Below are 21746 nucleotides of genomic sequence, written 5' to 3' on the forward strand. Positions count from 1 at the left end.
AACATTTCCATCAGTCCTGTGTAAGGAGTCTCACAAATTATTTTGGCCTCACCTCAGAGGTTTGCTGTGTTGAAATATGGGCAGAGTCACATACCGAAACCAACAAAATTCTTGAGAATCGTAGTGGCTGTCATCATCAACAGACAAAAATCAATTCGGCATGTATGGAAAAACTTTCTCAGGTCGTGATTTGAGAATATTTTGACTTAGGGTATGAATGTTGAAAAGTACAATGATGTAAGCCTATAATTTTGTGTGTCAAGGATATTTTTAATAAAAATCACAGAAACCACAACGTAATGTTATTATCTTATTTTAGAAACTATTTGATTTGTGTTTCTGTTCAACCTCTTATCTTTCGCCACTCCAACTCCTTTATTTGACAAACAGAAAATGGTAGTCCTAACTCTGTCTTAGGACGGATGAGGTCAAGGTGGTGTCCGGAAGAAGATACATAAGGAGAAAATTTTTAAAATAACAGTTGGGTCTAGCTTATTCTGGTTGTTTAATAAGGGAATTGGTTGAACGATGAGGTTTTCGGTTATCTGGTCCCGGTGTACATTCGTACACAGAAACAGACTTCTTAGAAGGCTGCATGATTCACAGCAATAACACCGGTTCTATGAGGCTAGCATCAAAATGAAGCTTCACGAAACTAACAAAATCCCACGGTTTTAACTTTTATCATTGCACGCTGTTAGACTACGTGTCTCGGAAATGAACACGGGCTTTGTACGATGACGTAACACTGTCAATCCTTTCTCTCTTTCTGGTTACTTTTCTTACTTGTATTTATCGTTGGAGAAATTTCTAGTTAAACAACTTTCAGGATTTGGGTTATTCATTTTTTTTGTAAAGGAAACGTATACAGATACATAGAACAATGGGATGGGATATATTAATCAGGTAAGTGAATGTCTATTGGCTGGTCGACCAACATTCTATTCCCAGAAAGAGAAGAGACTTATTTTAAGACCTCTGTGTTCAGACTGGTTGTGGGGCTCATTCAGACGCTTGTACATTGGGTAAGATACCGGAGGCTCTTGATTCAAGGATAAAGAGGTCAAAGTGTGTAGCTAACCACTCCCAGAACACAGTTCCAAGTTTAAGACCTAGTGGAGTATTACCTTCTATTCTCCATGTGTATTCAACATTTGACGCTTAAGCACAGGAATACCTCACATGATTAATTCGAAAAATAGATTGCTGCAGTTTTATGTGGAATACTTGGGCACATTTTACCTAAACGTGTTGACTTCTTCATCTACTTTGGCGCTCTTACAAATAAAGCAGCCAGACGACGACGTGATTGGGCCATACCAGAACACACTGCGTAAGTGCAAGTGAGATAAATAAGCTACTTCCTGATGATAACAAAACACTAGACTGCAGTGTGGGACGAAACGAATGGGACTCGTAACTTTTTTGTAATTGGTGAAAGTTCCCTGCATTGGCCGCGAAATACGTCACTGTGACGTATCGCGTACAAAACACGTGTGGTGCTCTCACGAAAACTTGTTTTACCGTGCTGACAACCTGAGATTCATTACGCAAAAGCCTAGAGAGTACTTGTGTTTGGTTAGGTTAGTGAAGCAACGAAATACATACGTCAAAAAGCAACTCCTCGTTTGCACTTAACAAACATCGCGTCCTTGGTGACACATGTTGGAAGTAACTCTAAACATATTTTGAGGCCTTCACGTTTGATGTCATTGCACAGTTTGGGCAAAATTTATATTCGGTTAGTCAGAGTCAGAGGTGAAGTTTTACAACAACACAAAGTAAAATGAGGTATCGTTACATTTTGCATGTTTTGATGTTTCATTTATGGAAATGTGACCTCAATGGGCACACAAAGACTATTTCCCGAATTCAGTCTTCTCTTTAATTTCATCATGGCTACAATACTAATTTCTTATTCTACTTTCGAACAGGCTCAATTGAAAGAAGTCAGCAATTTTCATATTCATGTCGTGAACATAAATCATCTACAAGAAATCGTGAAGATGTCTGTCCTCAGGGTCGTCGCGCCTTATAGTTTGGTAGAAGTTTACAGGCGCTACACTGATGCAACGACCCAGAAGACAAGTCATCTTCATATTCGTTGCTGTCAGAACCTGTTAGCTACGTCACTAAGTTGTTTCGAATAAATCAGTGCATCGTTACTGCAGTTGGAAATCCGTTTTGGAACCAGTTCCTGATGAGTCTTCAGGAGTTGATGAATACACTCCCTGCATTTATGAAATACGATTGGTACAGCCAGCACCTTGAAGCAAGTCACTACTGCTATCTTCATACTCATTACCACTAGACGTTACATGGACTAAACTGCTTTTGCTTCAGAGACCAGCAAATGGCCGTGTCGACGATCCAAGACATGACACGCGACGTCGTTCAGTAGACTAGCCAACAGAACCCTGTCTGGGAAGCTAATAATTATTAATTATAATTAGTTCGTCGTTCTAGTTAAGAAATTTCCCAAATTTCATGGAACTTGTAGGTTCAGTGCCGTGTTCACAGCAACCCACCACTCGTCCGCATCATGATTTAGATTAATCCAATCCACATTCACAAAACCTATGGCCCTAAGGTCGATTTAAATATTTTTATCCATTTAACAATCGAACTACGAAATGCTTCTCGAGTTGCTCGGCAGTCGACGGGTTAAACTAATCGTTCCTTTCCCGTTCTTTTCCACTTCCCGGTGAAAGTGCGTGACACGGACAATCACAGCGCCCAGCATTGTCACTTCTCTGACTCTGCAGTTTCCGAAATGTTAGGTAGGTGCTGGCAAGTATACTCTCGGATGGGAAATGCCCTTTCCGAGATAACTTACACTAACAGTCGGTTACACTCGGGATGGCTCCTACCCCAGGCCAGAGTATCAGGGATTTATGGTTGACGAAGTCCCACTGTGATAGATTTGTCTCCAAATAAATATGTTTTACCCGGCAGTCAGCATTTCAGTGTGTTAGTGGGTCAGTCAGCGTGCTCATTGGAGGCTATTCGGGAAGTCTTGCGAACATACGTCGCTGTCATTTAACTGTTTGGAATGCCCTGGGTTCAAATTCAAATAGCCCGACCTGATTGAGGTTATGGTGATTTTGCTCAGTTCCTGAAGAAAAGCGTTGGGGTAGTTTTTGACGTGAAAACGTCTTTAAAATCGATGCCGGATGTGGGGAGGCAATCGCGCCCAAATGAGCGACAGTTTCTGTCGAAGTAATTTCAAACTTCAATAACTCGGCTAAAAATAGATATAGCGCCGCCATCTTAGTCTCGTTTTAAAGAGGAATGATGAAGGATGTGTGCCAGCACCGCTCTGACATTCGTGGCGGCCGGACGTCGCAAACTGCGCACGCGCAAAGTGAACCCACGATTTTCGACTTTCCGGATTCGACACGTGTCCATAAACGGAATCATATCTCAGAGACTAATTATCCGATCCGAGTGAACCAAGTGTTGTTTTGAATAGGAGTGTATATATTACAACTCATCCTGGCCCCCAAGTGTGTATCTAAAAAACTCAAAAAGATACGAGGCTGTGAATTTGAAAAAGTTTGAACATTTCCCGATTTTCTTAAAATGTCGCGATATATGAGGGCAAAGTAAAACCAGAATTACAATAATCGGGTACGAATGCGTAGAGCACAAAATTTCAAAGAGAATGACACCGAAAACGCCGGGCCCAGACCAAAAACCAACGCGCAGTACTGCCGCGAATATAGGCAACGTAAGCGAGCTCGGACAACTCAGGCGGCATCTGACGAGCCTGGGTCAAGTATGAATGTGTACCAATTAATAAATAATCATTTATAAAAATGATTATATTTACAATATCCCTAAGTTAAACTATTAATTATTAACTAATATTTTCGTTAAGAAAAAATAATATAAAAGAACATTTACACGATTGACGTTTTCACGAAAATAACTGCGGCAGTGTCCGACACTGCCTATCAATTTTTTTCAATTAAATCACGACCACTTCGTTTCACATCGCTTCAAATTTATTCATCAACCTATCATTCAACGCTGAGCTAATGACTGCGTTTTCAAAAAAAAAAAAAACATAAATAAATTGTGTAGGATGGGGTTGACTTTCGTCCCACTAATAACTTTTCTGAAAACGGTTTTTGTGGGTTTTCTTAGTCCCTTTAGGAAAAAACTTAGATGGTGCCTTAAAATCGAGATCGACTCTTTTATCTATCCTTTACATTTCATCACGACTATTCATCCATTCGATTTTATACCACGATTCAGTTTATAAAATATCGTGAAGTAAATCAATAAGTGATCAGCCATGATGTCGCTACCTCACTGGGTCAGTTTGTCAGTCAGTCAGTCAGTCAGTCAGTCTGTCCGTGATTGAGTTAATGCCTCTGTCAGTCAGTGGGTTGTAAATTAGTCAAATAGAAATGGGAAGACCAGGGGTCGTCACGATCAGCGGCGAGAAACCAAGACTCGCTTTTGTACAAAACAAAATTTCACTTTCATACATTCACAAGAAACGCACTTCCTTCGGTGAAACGGACAATTGAGCGGATTCGTGTCTTGAGCTGTGCTCAAGCACCGGTACTTGACACTAAGCTCTCAAACAGTTGCATAACTCATGCGTGCCGATTGAAGTATCTGCTCGAACCCTGAAATCGTTTGCCTGAATCCCGCTCGAGGCACGGATGTCTGCGTTTCTTCCTCTGTTGTGGAGGCCTTTTTTTATACAATTTGGCTGCACGCGACAGAGACAAGCGACCGAGGCAGGCGACAGAGTTACGAGACCGAGACTGGTCGCTTCCTGTCTGCTCTCTGTACAATCGTATGAAGTACAATTACGAGCGCGAGACAAAGACAGGCGACAGAGACAAAGCACAGGAGACCGCTCTCGGACCAGTAGTGTCTCGCGACGGCCTCAGGCAGCACGTGTGTTGTTGAGTAAAATAATGGCAGAAATTAAATTTACTGGTGACCAAGATGAGCAATTGGTAGAATTAGTAGCAGAAAACCGACCACTGACCACCGACAGAAAGATCCTTCTTCGCGTCTGGTTTTGAATATTGAACTCGTAGGTTTTCTTTGTTTCTTTCGCAACAAATAACACAGCAACACATCATCTTCTTCTTATTCTTCTTCGAGTCACCTTTTTAGAAGCATTTTTGTACTCATTTTTCACAGAATATGTGCACGTATGTCTCAACAAAACAAAGAAAACAAACACTTTGCCGCATGTCTCGGTCGTCACCTCAGAAGTGTGTGGCGACAAGCTGCGATGTGTCCGTCTCCCGTCTCTGTCGCCTGCCTCGGTCGCTTGTCTCTGTCGCGTGCAGCCAAATTGTACCTTTACGGTGTGCTGCTCATCCGTCCAACGAGTCGTACCACCATTTCTAAAGTAATCAAATTTGAGAATCGTTTATGACCTGGAAAATGTCACATGGACGAAGCCTTACAAATTACAAGAACTTAGATACATGACGTTAAACACTACTCGTGCAGATGCAACCAAAAGACGGGGGTGTAATAAACTGCTGTTTCATGAGCAGTCACAAATTGACCCTATGATTCTGTGACGTAAAAAGTAAAAAGGTACAGCTGTCCCGCTATACACCATGTAGGTGCTTAGGGTGAGAGTTGCATAGCTCCCACTCATTCTTAAACTCGCCACTAGATGGGGGTGTTTCTGCAGTATGTTAACACTAAGTCTTGTGAGGAACTTTTAATGTGGTATTTACCAATACAAGTTTTTGTCAGGCTTGCCCCAGAATACAAGTTGGCAAGTGATGTTACACAAACACTAAATGTCAGTAGCAGATAGCAAAATAAATTGCAGGTATCCGTGACGGACATTGTGTGTTATATTAGGAGCAGATATTTCGAGATATCGATGATTGTTTCAGACTGCCATCTACCAGAATATTGTGAACTACGCGATGTCTCTTCAGCCACCGTAAATCGGAACCGAACAGTGTCTCCATCTGAAGATGCCGCTTTCTAGCCAAGATGGTCACGCTTCATGTGCTGTGCATTGAAAGCGAATAAAGCCTATTCATTAAAGTCATATTCTCCCTCAAGCAGGATCACCCCGCATGTTTCCAGACTGTTGTTTATTGCAGAATAATGGAAGCTTACTAAGTGGATCCCAGTTCGTAAGTTTTAGTCTACTTTCCTGATGAACTTCATGGGGCATAAGTCGCTAAGTTGGTATAGATTTTTCCCGCCTGTTACGTGACCCGAAAGTACTTTATCGTGCTCATTAAACCCAATTTTAAGCCATATAAATCCAGGCCACACCCTAACAGGCAACTCACTTTTATATTTTCCACCGATCTTTTTTTGAATCTCAGGAGTGGCCTCTTCCTCGCAGGATTCTGTATGATTTTCTTATCAGCCCCAATCATGCTACACATCCAATCCATCTCATTCTCTTTGGTGTGATCACTAACATTATACTCAATGGAGAGTGCTGCAGCCTCCACACGAAAGGCTCTATTTATCACTGCCGCCCACTTCTACGCCTCCGCCTGACTTCGGCTAGTCGGAAGGTTCACAGCGACAAATCAGATTATTCGCCTTAGCGATTGTGAACAAGGAAAGATTCGGCAAAGAGCATGCCAGTTGTAGCTGTGGGGTAGGTTGATAGGTGTGAATGTTGGGTGTCGAGTTATGTCTTTGAAAATGAAAATAAAAATATCGGGGCTTAATTTTCTTCATGGAAGTAGGCGTTCATTCACTTCGCAATTTATAATCATAATCATTCACACAGTGTAAATACCACGGTCTTAATGAAGCTGTCACACTATTGCATGTTATGTTGTAAATCAAATTCACGGAATTTATATTGTGAGAGTCAGTTACAATATTTCACAATTTTGCAACGACGTTTCTACAATCGTTTGGTCTAATGAATCTCAGCAGTTTCCTTAAACGACAAAATTTGCTTCTACGCAAGGTGACGGAAGTCCCAAGACTAAAAAGTCTCGCGTCTCCCTCGGAAGTTGGGTAGAAGTAATCTTCCTACGAAATAAAGCCAAATTCCGTTTCCTAATCGGAGGAACTTTCTGAGTCTTCAAAATTTCTGGAAGCTTGGTCTGAGGAGAAAACCTTCAGAAAATTCCCCAGACCCATGTAAAACATAAGGTACATGGGTGTTTTTGGTGTGAATCTACGAGGTGGCAAAACTGAAGAAATTAATTAATTTAGCATTATAACAAAATAATTCTAATAATACGGATCGGATACAGTACAAATTGTGAAGATCGTTACTACGCACATTTCTTAACTTTTCAAATACATTCCTCTGAACCCCACTGAACATGATATTTATCGAAATTAATATTTTAGTAATACATTATCAGTTTTACCAGTGTTGACACTCAGAGTTGTCAGCTAAACTAATAAACTTCAGTGCAATATACATCTTGCGCAGTCAGCAAACTGTGTGAATTTCTATGAATTGTATAATTTGCATCTAAAATTTTTTGGACCTACAATTATATTTTCATATTATGTTTGTAACTGAATCATAAACGTTACTAGGTACAGGCAAGATGAACGGAGATAAATTATCTCAGGCGTTCCACCACTGTTTACACACCGCCTCTGGGTCCCACTCGTACAGGGGGCTGCTTTTCGGGGTGTAAAGCAGTCGGAGTCCCTTCTAGTTTATTCGCTGTATGGATATGATGTTAGAAGACGGTGCTGATCCCGTTGGCTCGCGATCATAAGCTGCTTGCGCACTGCCCTAGCGGGTTCGAAACCCATCGACATTGCTGATATTTGCCCGCGTTTTCTATGTTTTCGTGCGAAGGTGTGATCTTTAGATGGGCTGATCCCACATCCACGGCGTTCTCCCACTTGTCTTAGTAAGCATTTAGAAAACATCTGTTATAGAAGAGGTCGGTTGGTTGATGTTTTTAAAATCGAATAAAATACAAGCGTTATTCGCGACAGCCAGCGTATGAAAATTATCAAAACTTAAGCTTAAAAACAAATATATAACTCAGGTATTTGTTTGGTGCTTGTTTCTTGTCAGTGGAATTTCCTGCACGGTATTGTAATTACATTCGTTACGTAAGCGTGTGATCTATCTATGTAACCGCCTTAATTTCAGATGTATTTTTGAAATTGTTGAAATATTACCATGGAACCGAACGTAAAATATAAATTTCCCTCCACTGCAGTGTTGTCATTTAACGATCTTAAAAACTGACCACAACTAAAGATGCGTGTTATTTTTTGCAACTTCACGATCATTCACAAACTGGCTATAGTTTGTATTTGATGGTTCGCAAATAAAATCGCAAAGGTCGGGCAACTTCTATTGGCATGTCGTTTACACCATACTTTTGTTAAAGTTCGTACATTGACTTAAAAGTGACGCGCACGCTGATGTTTTCCACACGGCCAGTATCAGGATCCTGCACGCAGCATTATCGAGCGCTGTGAGCCCCAGGGTTGGTTTGCTTTTCGGCCGATAGGCAGTGCATCTGCAGGCTGGCTGGGTAACTTCGTTCAGTCCGGCTGAAGCGAGCGAGCAGTATTGTTATTGGAAGAAGATTAGCAGCATGGTAGCGGATTAATATGTAATAACATTATGAACTGTTCGTATTTATATTTAATTTGCTTTGACAACGCATGGTATATTGGTTGAAATGAGTAAGGTTCATAAAGTTTCCACAGTGAATAGTATAAGTCGTGTGTTTAAATCGAAATAACATTTCTGAGTGTCAATAAAACAAGGAAGTTAGACCGAAGTAAGCAATTCCTTTGTGCTGAAGTGGATTCCATAATATTCAGCTTCAAGTGGGTTCCATCAGAAGTCCTGCTGCCGCACCAAGGTAAACAAACACATGAAGCTGTTGTACAAATCCCGTAAATTTAAGAGAAGGAAGCATCGACTTTAATATGTTTGATTTTAAATTTAGATAAAGGGGCGAGTTTATTAGGGCAGATGATATCCATAGACAAATAGCGATGCACATCGAAACATCTCAGCAAGAAAATTTGAATTCTGTACGTTTTGAACTGTATTGTAAACAAAGTTCTGCGTTGAGAGACGGTGACCTTACGTAAGGTGGATTCGTTTGCAATTGGGCCAGTGAGTATTAAACAAAACCCAATTTAGGTACGTTACAGTAGCTAAGTTAGGATTAAGGTCCAGTAATTGTAAGTGAAACTCTAATTATGAACAGTTATAAGTGGTTACCGCATTGTAAAGTTATTCAGCTTACGTTTATCACAATTTAGAGTTTTTCATGACATTTTAAAACCAGTATTGTCATTGAGTTTGGAAGTTATCTGTATCTCGGTGTTGTGCGTAGGTGATGAATCATGAGCAGAGGTTAAGTGAGGTTAAGTAGTGCAGTAAGTGAGAGAATTGCGAGTTACCATGGGCTGCGAAGGGAAGGGAAGCGACCGCAACCTTTTCGAAACTCGTCTATCTTCTTCGCCCGGTAAAATGGTTATGAACCTCCAAAATACTGTTAGCCGAAGGGTATTCTTCTCGAATACGAGATAGAAAAAGCACAGTGTGTGTTGTGCGTATTAATAGCATGGCCAATCTGTGTAGTTAACTGTGCTGTGTTGCTGCAGGTCAGTTGAGGTAATTTAGAATTGTCAATGAAAGGACGACTGTCAGGCCAGAACATTTACCCAAACTGATTTTAAAGTGCAGGCTACATCATACAACCAGGATACCATGTTTCAGATGTCAGTAATTCCTCCATCGATTTGTCCAAATAATAGTAGTATTGATAATAATACAACCCCTTTTTATAAATTAATTTCTTTTGTTAAAGAGTTTGCCAACAGGAAAGAGTCTTAGACAGGCAGACACTAATAATATTGACAATAACAATAATAATAAATACAGCATCGGGTTACCATGTGAGGAGGACTAACAATTTGTGCTGGACACCTTATAATGCTAGGGTGATTGGATTGATTAACACCGTTTTAAGCACGCGAGGGCTTCGAAAAGCCGGTCTCTGAACCGAGAGTAGCACAGATGACGTCCTTGAGTACAAAATAGGAATGCTGACTGCTACATAGTGAGGCTTAGATTGGAGAGCATGTGTCGAACTAATGACCGTGAAGTACGCACGTTGCATGATAGACTGTTAAGGTGGTAAAATGTACTAAACTTGCATCGTTTCTGCTAAAATGATGAAGAACTCTGTCCGTCGACGTCCGGGGCAAAAATGTCGTGCAGACTTTTAGGTAGATAGATACCAACGTTCGTTCACCTCAAATACGGAGGCAAATTTCTACGAAACGATGGAATCTCCTTGAAAGTCCTCATGGTGTTTAAACCCAGAAGAATAATATCGACATCTTTACAGCCCTGAGAACATGATATCTCACTCACCGAAGAAAGTTAAAACTGGACAACTTTTTCCGTGACTTTGCCTGAAGGCCCAAGTTTATTTTCAAGACGTATTTCAGAAAACATTTGCTGACTGTATAGGCATACAAATATTTCGTCCTGTGCACATTTTTTGTATGTTGCGTCGTTTTAGGGTATTCTTCACGCCCTAGCCTGAGGGCAGAACATCTTATGGGTCTAACCAAGTCTGTCTGTCGAATTTCTCTTAGGAGATAGGCAGTCCGCTTGACCAAACGTCATTTGTGCGCAACAGTGGGAGCTGTGGTTCCATTGTTAGAACACAATGTCAATCAACAATGACCCAGGGAAGCATTGTGGGTACAGTGACCTACCGACATAGCTGGAACACATGGTTGCTCTATAATGACCCAGGGACACAAGAAATTCGCAAAGAATTTTTCTGATGGCCCACTGTTCATCCGGTTCCTGTACCACTTTCTACGGGTGAGAAACCTCTTAGGAAGATACATTTGGAAGATCGAAGTAGGATAATGTTAAGTTTCGTCATATAGGAAACGCTTTGGTTCTAAACAGTGTCGATTCCTGCCATAGAGTTGGGTTAGTTGCTTTTATTAACGTTTAAGTTTTGTGACAGGAGCTTAGTTTGCATTTCCCCTGCACGTAAAGTTTGGACACTGAAGTGATATTTTAATTTCCTTGCGTTTAATCGCGTCCATCATATTGAGAATTAGCTGCTGCGTCTGTATTTTTATGGAAATTGTGTCAAATAACCCGTGTTATTGATATAGCTTGCGGCTGTTTGTTACACACGCCATGTTTATGAATACACACTGATGTACGCACATAGGCCCTTTATTCGTTGATACGATGTTGGCAAAACAGAGTGACAGTTTCATGACTTAACGATTGCCAAGGAAGATGGTGAATGTAGGCCACTTTTGTGCAATAAAGATCAATTGTGGTCACGTGGGGGTCAGCTCAGTGACAGATCAAAATTGATAGCATACTTACATCTGTACGCCTATGATTATGAAACCCAGTTTCACGTTTGCTGACTTTGGTTGCGCTCACAAAGACCTACAATTTTTCTGTAGTGGCCCAAGGTGGCAAAGTATTCTTTCTTACAAATTCTGCTGTCATTAGAACACTGAAGAACTTCAGTCAATACAGGTGAAGTTCGGCCAAGAATCGAACTCTGGACCTTCCGAATTGTAAACACTCAACTACAGGATCCGGCCATGTTTTGTTTTTCCCTGTGCTTGTTACATGCTCAGGACTCACATCTCGTTAATATTGGCTCGTTCATTCTAACGACATTACATTTTCGAGATCTTAGGCTCTCGCGGCGACAAGTATTAAGACAGCTGTCTTTTACGATGTTGCGTCGTGTAGTCTGGTAGGAATTGACCGATATTTCAGAGGTGCTTACCGCTTTCGCCGTCAGAGCTGTGATATTTGGGGTTCTCTGAAACGTTGGTATCCTTGTACGAGTCTACACTGCGTCACGACCCAGTTTAACAATATACTAGTTTATTCCCACCGTGATGCTGGAGGCAGTGAGAACCTCTGAAACGTTGGTCAATTTATACCAGCCTGCGCGTCTCGGCAACCCAGAAGACTGCCACCGAAGTATTAAATTAATTTTCCTTGCCCCAGTGTTTATCAAAGTGTGATTCGCTAGCGCAGTCAGACTTGTTGGCAGAGGGACACTGACAACTACTACGTTCTGTGTTTGAGGCAAAGTTTATTTCAATTTGTGTCTACAAGAACAAACCATCACCTTTATTTTTAAACTTGTGGTTGATCCGTCACCTGAAAATAACCGTTTCATTTTTCATTATTTGCAATCATCTAACTAAATCCATGATAGCTTAGTCATTAAAGTGGCTGGTTACGGGACGGGAGACCGGGAATCGATAGCTGACAGGAGCACCACAGTGCTCTGACCGGCGATGGAGCCCACAGAGCCACCTAGCCAGTGGATACCGGGGCTGTTTCCTCTGGTGTAGTGGCCAGGATGAGAAGCTGAACAGCCCTTCTCATCCCAGTCTTGTGGGGAGAGTATGAAAGCTTGGAAATTTATCTCCACTCCTCCATACGTATTCATGGTGTGCTGCGTCTGCATGAGAAACTTTGGAGTGAAATGCGTGAAACAGTGATTTATGTGTGGTACACACTTTTGTGTTGGGGGGGGGGGATTGGATGTTTGCTGTTTGGTTTGAGCCCCGAGATCTGAATTTGTATGCAATTTACTTTTTCTGGAAGTACATTAAAATATGAAACCCATATTTTATCGACGATCGGACTTAATTCTCTCCCATCCTTGAAAGGAACGCTGCTTATGCTCAGGACGCTAATTAAGAGACCTGTACAATGGATACTAAATAATAATTTATGCAAACTTCATTTCCTGTTTTCCTGATAAACAGTTTTCGTTCGGTTCATTAAAGATAATATAATTTTGGTATTTGGTATACATTAGTATTAATTTTCCTCTGTTTTTTTGTGCGTGGATATGAAACATGGTCGCTCACAATAAAGGAATAGCGCAGATTGAGTGTTTGAGTACAGTGTGTTAGGAGAATATTTGAACAGAAAAGAGATGAATTGACAAGAGGATGTAAAACATTTCGTAGTTAGCAAGACGTCAAGGTCGATCGATGAGATGGGTGGAGCATGCAGCACACATGTGGGAGATGATACATGCGTACAGAATTTTGGCCTATTAAACCTGAACGGAAGAAACCACTCGGAAAACCAGGGTGCAGATGGGAGAAGAATTATAAATGGATCTTAGGGAAATAGGGTTTGGGATTGTAGATTAAATTCATGTGGTTCCGGATAGGGAGCCGTAGCAGGAAATGTACCTCCGGGTTTCATAAAAGACGGGGAATTTCTTGATTAGTTGAGCTCCCCAGGAAATTCTCTGCTACGAGTAGTTCGTCGGTACATCCATTTTCTTCAGACACAGTATCTTCTTCCGATAAAGAAAGGTTTCCGTTACAGTTTTACAGTTCTGGCAGACGGGCTGTAAAGTTTACGTCGCGTGATGAGTGCAGACTGCAGTAAGCAACACAAACACACATTTGCTTTCAGCTGAATGAAATTTCTGACTGGCGTCTTTTATTATTTTCTCGTCGTCCCAACACGCGGGAGCGATAATCCTTGTCGCTGAATTAAATTTCTGGCTGCAAAGTGCAGTCAGCACAGCCAAAATATTATAGGCCTAACGCATGTGAAGAAACCTAAACACAAAAAATGTGGTTTCTGGTATAAACCTCCAGTCTCCGAGTTTACCTATCGTTCAGTGGCGCTGAATGTCACGGCCAAATGTTTAGCAGCCGTGTTTCGTCATCGTGGGATCCCGTGTTCGGTTCTCAGCCCGGAGACCGGAAATCCTGAAATTTTATGTGGTTTTCTTCAGTTGTACTGGAAACATCGGGGCATTACCTTATATTACGCCATTTCCATATCTTTTCATTGTCCATTAGCCTTTTGAAGCTTAAACTCGTCTAAATGATAGTTAAGAATTTAGTCTGTACCGCAATGAAAACAACACTTCAACATTAGAATGATCCATTGATCGCTCTCAAGATAGTATACCCTGAAATAAATTTTGGAAGCCAGTAAGTCGCTGAGATTCGAACCATTTGCATCCGAAGTGTAGAACGTTACTGTCAATTAACGTGTAGGGTGCGTAATTACTGAAATAAAAAGCAGTTTACTTCAGAATCCAACACTTCAATGCCACCGTCAGATTACTAAAAGTCGCAGTACGTTTTTCCTGAATCGCCATCGAGTATGGCGGCCGGATGGTTATCACTCCAGCTTCATAAGTTTGACGTCATATAGTTTGAGGTACTGACGCTATCGTTAAATAAACCACGAACATTTTACCCATGTCTGAAATCTACTTTTGATACGACCGGCCACAAAGATGGGGATCGCACTTGGTTTGATAGAAGTGACTTCCCCACATGGACACACAAATTACGAGTATCTTAAAAACTACGTGATAATGAATATAACAAACAGCATTACACAGTATTTTGTCATTTGTTCGTATCGTAGTTACATCAAGTAAGTTGTGTTGGGTTAAACACGTAGCTGGTGACGGTACTGGATAGTATTGGCATAGTAATGAGAGTAATGGTAGGTCTCGATATTTGCGTTGTCGAGCTTTCGGGCACAGAAATCATCGAGTCAGTCATCAGTCGACGTATTACGATTGACGAATCGTATGGATTCAGAGCGCTTGGAGATGGCTGGGCTGTGTCTCCGTGGCTGAGCGTATAAAGGGAACAGGTGAATTCCAATAAGTGTCTGCATCTTGATATCCACATATTTTAAAATATCCACTGTTCTCCACAGCTGTTTCAGTTCATTGCTTTTTATCATTTGACACTTCCTGTATTGAATACTCTTAATCTCAGACTTTCTGACAAGTTTACTACTATCTGGAGCCGAGTCCTCGTATAGAAACTGGTTGCCGCTCAGCTGGTTAGTACATGCCCGACCTTTTATGCGAACCTATTTGTTCTCTCCCAGTTCACAAAAGTCTGCCATTGGACTCTCTTGAGCCAGATGAATATAGTCCACATCTTCACACCTTTTCCTTTGTTAATATTAGCCCCAATTTTGGTCTCCCAACAGGTTTCTTTCTTTCAGATTTTTCAACTAAAATTTTTGTATAATTTCTCATATCTTCTGTATGTAGGGCTGTTACATCTCATGCTACTGTAGACGATGAATCCAGTACTGTTTTGTAAAAAGTACGTCATATAGCTGCCTCCGCCCCCTGTTAGGTTCAGATATTTTCAGCACTCATCAAGACAACGGGTAAAATTACAGTATTTAATATAAAAATTCTGCGGTGGCCATTGACATGTTTGCTTAAGGTTCCAATGTGAATTAGGCCTAAACGTTGTGGTCAGTCCAGAATGTACATAAGTGTGCCGTTTTGTACACTTGGTCTAGCTACCCTCTCTCAAAACAGTGTAGGCTGCTCTATGCCGGGATACAGTCGGGCTCTTGTTGTACTGCAGGCTATAATCACCACTGAAGAGGAACTTTTTATGGTTCGGCTGAGGAATTTATCATACAGTTTGGCGCAAGGCTAGTTAACCATCATGCCGTCACTAGTTCGAGAATCCGTTGTTCATATTTGTAATTGTTCGGTAATGAAATTATCAGACGATGTAACAGTTACCGATCGAGTTAGCGTCATTCTTCAGAGGAATTTCAGTACAGTACATCAGATTAGGCCACAGTCGCTTCCGCCCGCATCTCTCCAGGTTAATCATTTAACGTTATGTAGTATTAAAAGTTATATTGGCTTAATTAAAACGTGTGTGACCATTCGGCGTAAGAATGAATCGATTAGTAACGACAGCAGAGCGTGTGGTCACGCCGAATTGGTTGTCATGGTAACACTGTGTGCCTTTGTGAATCGAATACCTGGCAGTCTTCACTCAGAAGTTTTAAAAATATCCAACATCAGAATGCAAGTTGCATGGCAGGGCAGATCTTTTGACTGGAACTTGTCCAAAATTCTTGACCCTTACTGGCGTATTCTTATTTCTGTTCCAAAATGAAAGCGGAAGGGAGGGCAGTGCGTCTAAAATTAAGTGATATGCAAGGGCACTGACGTCTTGGTCACGGAATTCTTGCGAACCAGAGGTCCTTGGACCATGCAGATTTATTACAAAGCTGTCACATCGGCTAGCTAATTCAGCCTGCTCGTTCGTGAGACTGAAGGTAAAGTTTATCTCGGTACATTGGTATTAAGTTACGTAGCATTAAATGCAGACGAATCCCGCATTCCGTGTGCACGCCTGTATGTACCGCTGTGTAATGGACAAATCACATGACTTCTGCGCGGTATTGCCAATGAAAAACCAAGCAGCGACAGATTACCTTCTAGCCGAGAAACTGACTGTACACCAATTTTTGTTTGTTTGTTTGTTTGTTTGTTTGTGACTCTGTCCCCGCTTCAGACTTGAGAACAGGTAGGCAAACTGAGCAAAAGGGAGCCTGTAGCGGAAGCCGGCCGTTGGGCACCACCTGATCCCGATGGTGTTACCTCCTATCCCAGAAACCTGTTCTACGAAGATCCATTTCAATGTTATCCGTCCATATCCTCTAACTGTTAAGTGACTGCGTTTCAAGAACATTCTCCAGCAAGATGTATGCACTTCCTTCCTGTCTTATGCAACTTTCATGTTCGTCCCATCCTCATAGCTTTTTGTATAGCGTTTATTGCAAGCCATAACGAGTATTTGCTTAATTAATTTGTTAAAACCGGCACAGAAGTTTTAACGGTCTTATGTGCAAGTAATGAATGTTTAATTCAGAATAAGAAACTTCAGATGCGAGCGAGCTTCCGCTAACAGATAGTGATTAGTAAATGGAGCTGAGTACTTAATGAGAAGTTCATACTCCGGGTGCAGAGTCTTCCTTAAGAAGCTGATAGTCACACAGATAATAGCAAATTTCCGGATCCCCTATTGAACTCAGAAGGTTCATTAGCCTGTTTACAAAAGACTTTCACTCTATCCTTTCCTTAGCGTTCGCCGTGTAGTCTGGTAGAAGTTTTCCAACGTTTCAGAGGTACTTGCTGCCTACATGATCAGGGCGACTTATCGCCCTGTTGTTGGTGTTCCAACCCAGACGATAGCCGTCTTCCTTATGCCCTTCTTGCGAGACCATATTCATATGCAGACTCCACGTTTGCATGGCGGTCAAGCTCGTCCCTTCCTGGGGAAGGACAGCATTGACCCCACTTCCCTGTGATGTATGCAACCGGAGACAATATCCGTGACAAGTGAAATTGTCCATGGACATTCAGCTCTAACTTGTACTAGAGCCTTTTGTTGACACTGTGCGTACGTTGAAACGCACAGGCCACATCGTGACTAATTACGAGTCATATTTATCAAGACATTTTGAAGATGACTGTCTTCTGGGTTGTTGCGCCATTCAGTCTCTATAAATTGACCGACGTCATCAGGACTCGTCAGTCTGATGATGGAGGCAGCAACTGTCTTCTTGCTGATATTTATGCCACTCTGTGTTAAACGTGAGAACTTGTTTCCTAATAGTGAAACTGGTAATTTCTGTGTCGAAAAATATTTTTATAATAACGTTCTTAAAAATTTAATCCTAGATATCACGATGTGTCGTTTCCTGAAACAACTTCTTTATCTGTTTATTGGAAATCATTTTCCTCAACTTTGAAGGTAACCTCAGAAAACTTTTAAGTTCTTATTGTCTTTTTGCGTTGTCAATTACAATGTATTTCGTTACATAAATATGTCATTCCTCATTTGGCTCTCCAGAGTAGGATTTGTGGTGTTGATCTGGGGATAAAAACCCCGCACACAGTGACTTTTTCTCTGCCTGGTGGACGTGGCTTTATATGAGAATGCACAAACAATGGAAAGAAGAAAGTAGTGCATTCCGATTTAGTAGTGAACATTATTAAATGCAATTCCATAATGGGCACACATGTTTATTAACTTGCTTTTCCGACAAAACTGAACATAACATGGAGTAAGGCGATGAGGAGCCGAGTCGCTCCTCCAGGTGATGTGGTTGAGGGAGGGGTAAAGACCTCTGACATAGTCGGGCCCGACGAAGTAGCAGAAATGCTGGCAGAAGTGGGGTGGGAGGGGGGCAGAAAATCAATATTCGTGGTGGAGGTGGTGGGGCCCCAAGCCCTGCTACAGCCCCGCCGCTTCATTAAGTATAGAGCAGGCCTGTGTGAGGTGGAGGAGGGGATGGAGTTATTACCGTTATGCAGCATTGCGATATATAGTCCTCTGCACACGAGAACCGACTTCGAGGAAGAGTGTGACAAATGGTATGACCATGGCTTCTTTATATTTCCTTTTCCATTGCCATATTTTGCCGAAAGTACATGCAATCGTTTAAGATTTGAGGTTTTCACAGCGGTGAATATGGAGATTCTGTCTTCTGGATTGTTGCGCTGTGTAGTCTGGTCGATGTTAACCAACGTTTCAGAGGTCATACTGGCTCCGTCATCAGGGCGATGAGTATGAAGATTTCTGTCTTCTGGGTTGTTGCGCTGTGTAGTCTGGTCGATGTTTACCAACGTTTCAGAGGTCATACTGCCTCCATCATCAGGGCGATGAGTATGAAGATTTCTGTCTTCTGGGTTGTTGCGCTGTGTAGTTTGGTCGATGTTAACCAACGTTTCAGAGGTCATACTGGCTCCGTCATCAGGGCGATGAGTATGAAGATTTCTGTCTTCTGGGTTGTTGCGCTGTGTAGTCTGGTCGATGTTTACCAACGTTTCAGAGGTCATACTGCCTCCATCATCAGGGCGATGAGTATGAAGATTTCTGTCTTCTGGGTTGTTGCGCTGTGTAGTTTGGTCGATGTTAACCAACGTTTCAGAGGTCATACTTCCTCCGTCATCAGGGCGATGAGTATGAAGATTTCTGTCTTCTGGGTTGTTGCGCTGTGTAGTATGGTCGATGTTTACCAACGTTTCAGAGGTCATACTGCCTCCGTCATCAGGGCGATGAGTATGAAGATTTCTGTCTTCTGGGTTGTTGAACTGTCTAGTATGGTCGATGTTTACCAACGTTTCAGAGGTCATACTGCCTCCATCATCAGGGCGATGAGTATGAAGATTCCTGTCTTCTGGGTTGTTGCGCTGTGTAGTCTGGTCGATGTCATCAGGGCGATTCATCTACACAGCGCAACAACCCAGAAGACAGAAATCTCCATGCAATCGTGTTTGGAAAGGCGTATTACATTCAGGAAACGTGTTTCAGTGGCCACAGATTTCCAAAACAGGGGCAACATCGGATCATAAAATATTCTTAACTGTCCGAATAACTAACTCATTGTCAGGTCAGGATGGCACAGGACTTTGGTCAGCAGTAGGAATGAAATTCTGATGAAGATAGATTCATAACCGTTATCACAAATGCTAAACTTACATCGTTTCCTGAACCGGCTCAGATTTGATTGAGTGCAGTTTCTTGGCACCAGAAATGCAATGGCCTTAGCAGGGTCAGGTCAGATTTTCAGTTACAGAGAACGATTACATTGATCGGAAGTGATGAACCGCTTCAAACACGCAAACGGAAGCCTGCATGTTTTTTTTATGTAGCAACTCCTTCCATTATACTCTCGAATTTTGGTAGTGACATTAAATGAAGGTCACTTGAATGGCTTTATTTCAGTGACATGTAATGTGAAGTTATAAAAAACAGATTCATGTGAAAGTGTTTAGATCCAGAAGAACTGGCTGATAAATGTAAGCGGCTGCTACAGAAAAAAAATTGCTTCGATTACAACGCTTTGTCAATTATATATGTTACATAGCCTAGAATCATCTGAAAGTACTTAAAACACCGTGGTTTCCGACGGGAGGTGTTTTATTTCAGTTTTTAAACTCTTGTTTTGTAACGTTTATGGTTGTTGGTCAAACTTACATTCAGGAGCATAAAGTCGAATGTATACCTGATCATGGGGCAGCTTTCTGACATGCTGGCCCGTCCCACATCGTCAGAGGAAGATTTCTTTGTTTGTTGAGCGACAGTATATGTTGCCTGGACTATAACCGTCGTTTGATAGTAGTTATGATCCTAAACGTTTGGAAGAACTGCATGCGTTTTCGCAGGCCTGATAAATTGTTTCGTGTCGTTTTCCTCCTTTATAGGACACCTAGTTTTGCTTTGAGGCTTTTCTCTATGAGGTCTGCTGTGTCAGTCCAGTCCCGGTAGCAAGTTCTTCTGTTATGGGAAATATCGCTAGTTTCTTACAGAATGTTGCGATGAGACGAGACTTTGTAGAAATCGACAGCTAACTGTCCTATTGGCCATCCCCCAGATGATATGAGTGAATGTTATTAGCGGCGGATTATAATGGAAAATAAAGCCGAAGAACCCTGGAAGAAACCTGCCGCATTGCCCACATGAACTGATCTGAAAGCGAGCCAAGGCTTCTGCCGTGATTTGTCGGCGACTAACCGCCTGGGCTATGGCACAGCCTCTCAGCATCGTAGGTAGGACACTATTTTTGTCATTCTATAATATTTTCCACCATTTGCCTTATTATATGTATGGGTGTATCTATGTTCGTGTTATGCACTCAGGCATGCATCATCTTGTGTCAAATCCGTATGTGTAGATTCATATGTAGCCTCTGTGCCAATTAGCGGGGTGTTTAGCATCGGGTGCATTCGAAAGCATTCTGTAGAAACTACTGTCGTGTGAGAATATTCTAGGTATGTTCCATCTGAGATTCGAACCGGATGTATTCCACTTGCATTGCCATTTGTCTTCAGAATACACACGCCGATGACAAGACTCCGTACACAGCTCGCTGGGCTTTGTGCCTGTTGTTGATATAACGCTATTAATTGCCGCTGCTAAGATCGAATAACCAAATCTGACAAATTGCTGTCTGCCAGTACAGAAGTGAGCCGTCTCTTAATTTGTGCAAAAAAATAGGTTGTGAATTTTGTCGTTGTTCAGTTTTCTCCGCTTTGTTTGTGTAAACGTTATCAGAATTGTAACAGAACTATGTAGCACGCTACTACTTCAGATGTTTGTACCACTTATGAACATAGCTAGTGGGTGCATTTTGCTGATTAGAGATTGATCTACTCAACGCAGTACTGAGGGAATCGATTGATAAATCACTGTGTGCTCTCCGTCATATTATTGGGAAGTGTTTAGTGTTTGTGGTCTATCGGTGGAATTATCAGAACCATCAAACTTGCAAAAGAGTCGTGTTGTGTACTTCGGGTAGCGGCGTTTGTGATGTATTCAAACGTCGGCCTGAGCTTCACATTTTCCACGCGGTTCGCAACACGGTTTCTCAAATGAAATGTTTCCAAAACATATAATATAATAATGTATCGGTCAAACAATAATTCTGTCTGCTTCCTTTGTATGAAGCATGGTCTCCTGTTTTGAAGGAAGAACGTGTAACAAGCGTGTGTTTGAAAACGATTGTCAGGGTCATATATGGATTAAAAAGATGAGTTTTAGGTTATTGTCTAACGGGGAACAGTGCGAGTTCTGCGGGTCACCTGTATTGTCAGGGAACTAAAGCCTAGGATCTGAGCATGTAGCTCGGATGAGAGACGAATCAATCCAGAATGTTCGCGTGAAATCTGTGGAAAAGTGACCAGTCAGTAAATCAAGAAGTAGACGAACACACGAGATAGATCTTGCGGAAATAGGTTGTGGGGATGGGCGGTGAATGGGGCAGGCTCAGGATTATGCCCAATGGCGTACGTTGGTGTTAGTGGTGTTCAACCTGTGGGTTCTGCTGTGAGAAAGTAATGAGTGGATACTAACGTGGAGTCTTAATCCTAGAAATCATTGTAAAATAATAGGAGATTTTTGCAACGAACTTATTAAGGAGA

The 21746-nt window shown here is 41.7% G+C and overlaps 1 protein-coding gene across 4 annotated transcripts in view; it reads left to right on the forward strand.

The window, feature by feature from the left end:
- The first annotated feature begins 8479 nt into the window (after positions 1–8479).
- The window catches only part of LOC110827676 (uncharacterized), an 80120-nt gene continuing 66853 nt past the window's right edge, over positions 8480–21746 (forward strand). For all 4 annotated transcript variants that reach the window (XM_022059532.2, XM_022059534.2, XM_022059535.2 and 1 more), the window contains exon 1: positions 8480–8828. The gene's annotated coding sequence lies outside the window, so the exon portion shown is untranslated. The remainder of the gene's footprint in view (positions 8829–21746) is intronic.

The sequence above is a fragment of the Zootermopsis nevadensis genome, unplaced genomic scaffold (genome assembly GCF_977971745.1).
Source record: "Zootermopsis nevadensis isolate Lab colony 2312 unplaced genomic scaffold, Znev_1.0 Znev_ptg000020l, whole genome shotgun sequence".
NCBI lineage: Eukaryota > Metazoa > Arthropoda > Insecta > Blattodea > Termopsidae > Zootermopsis > Zootermopsis nevadensis.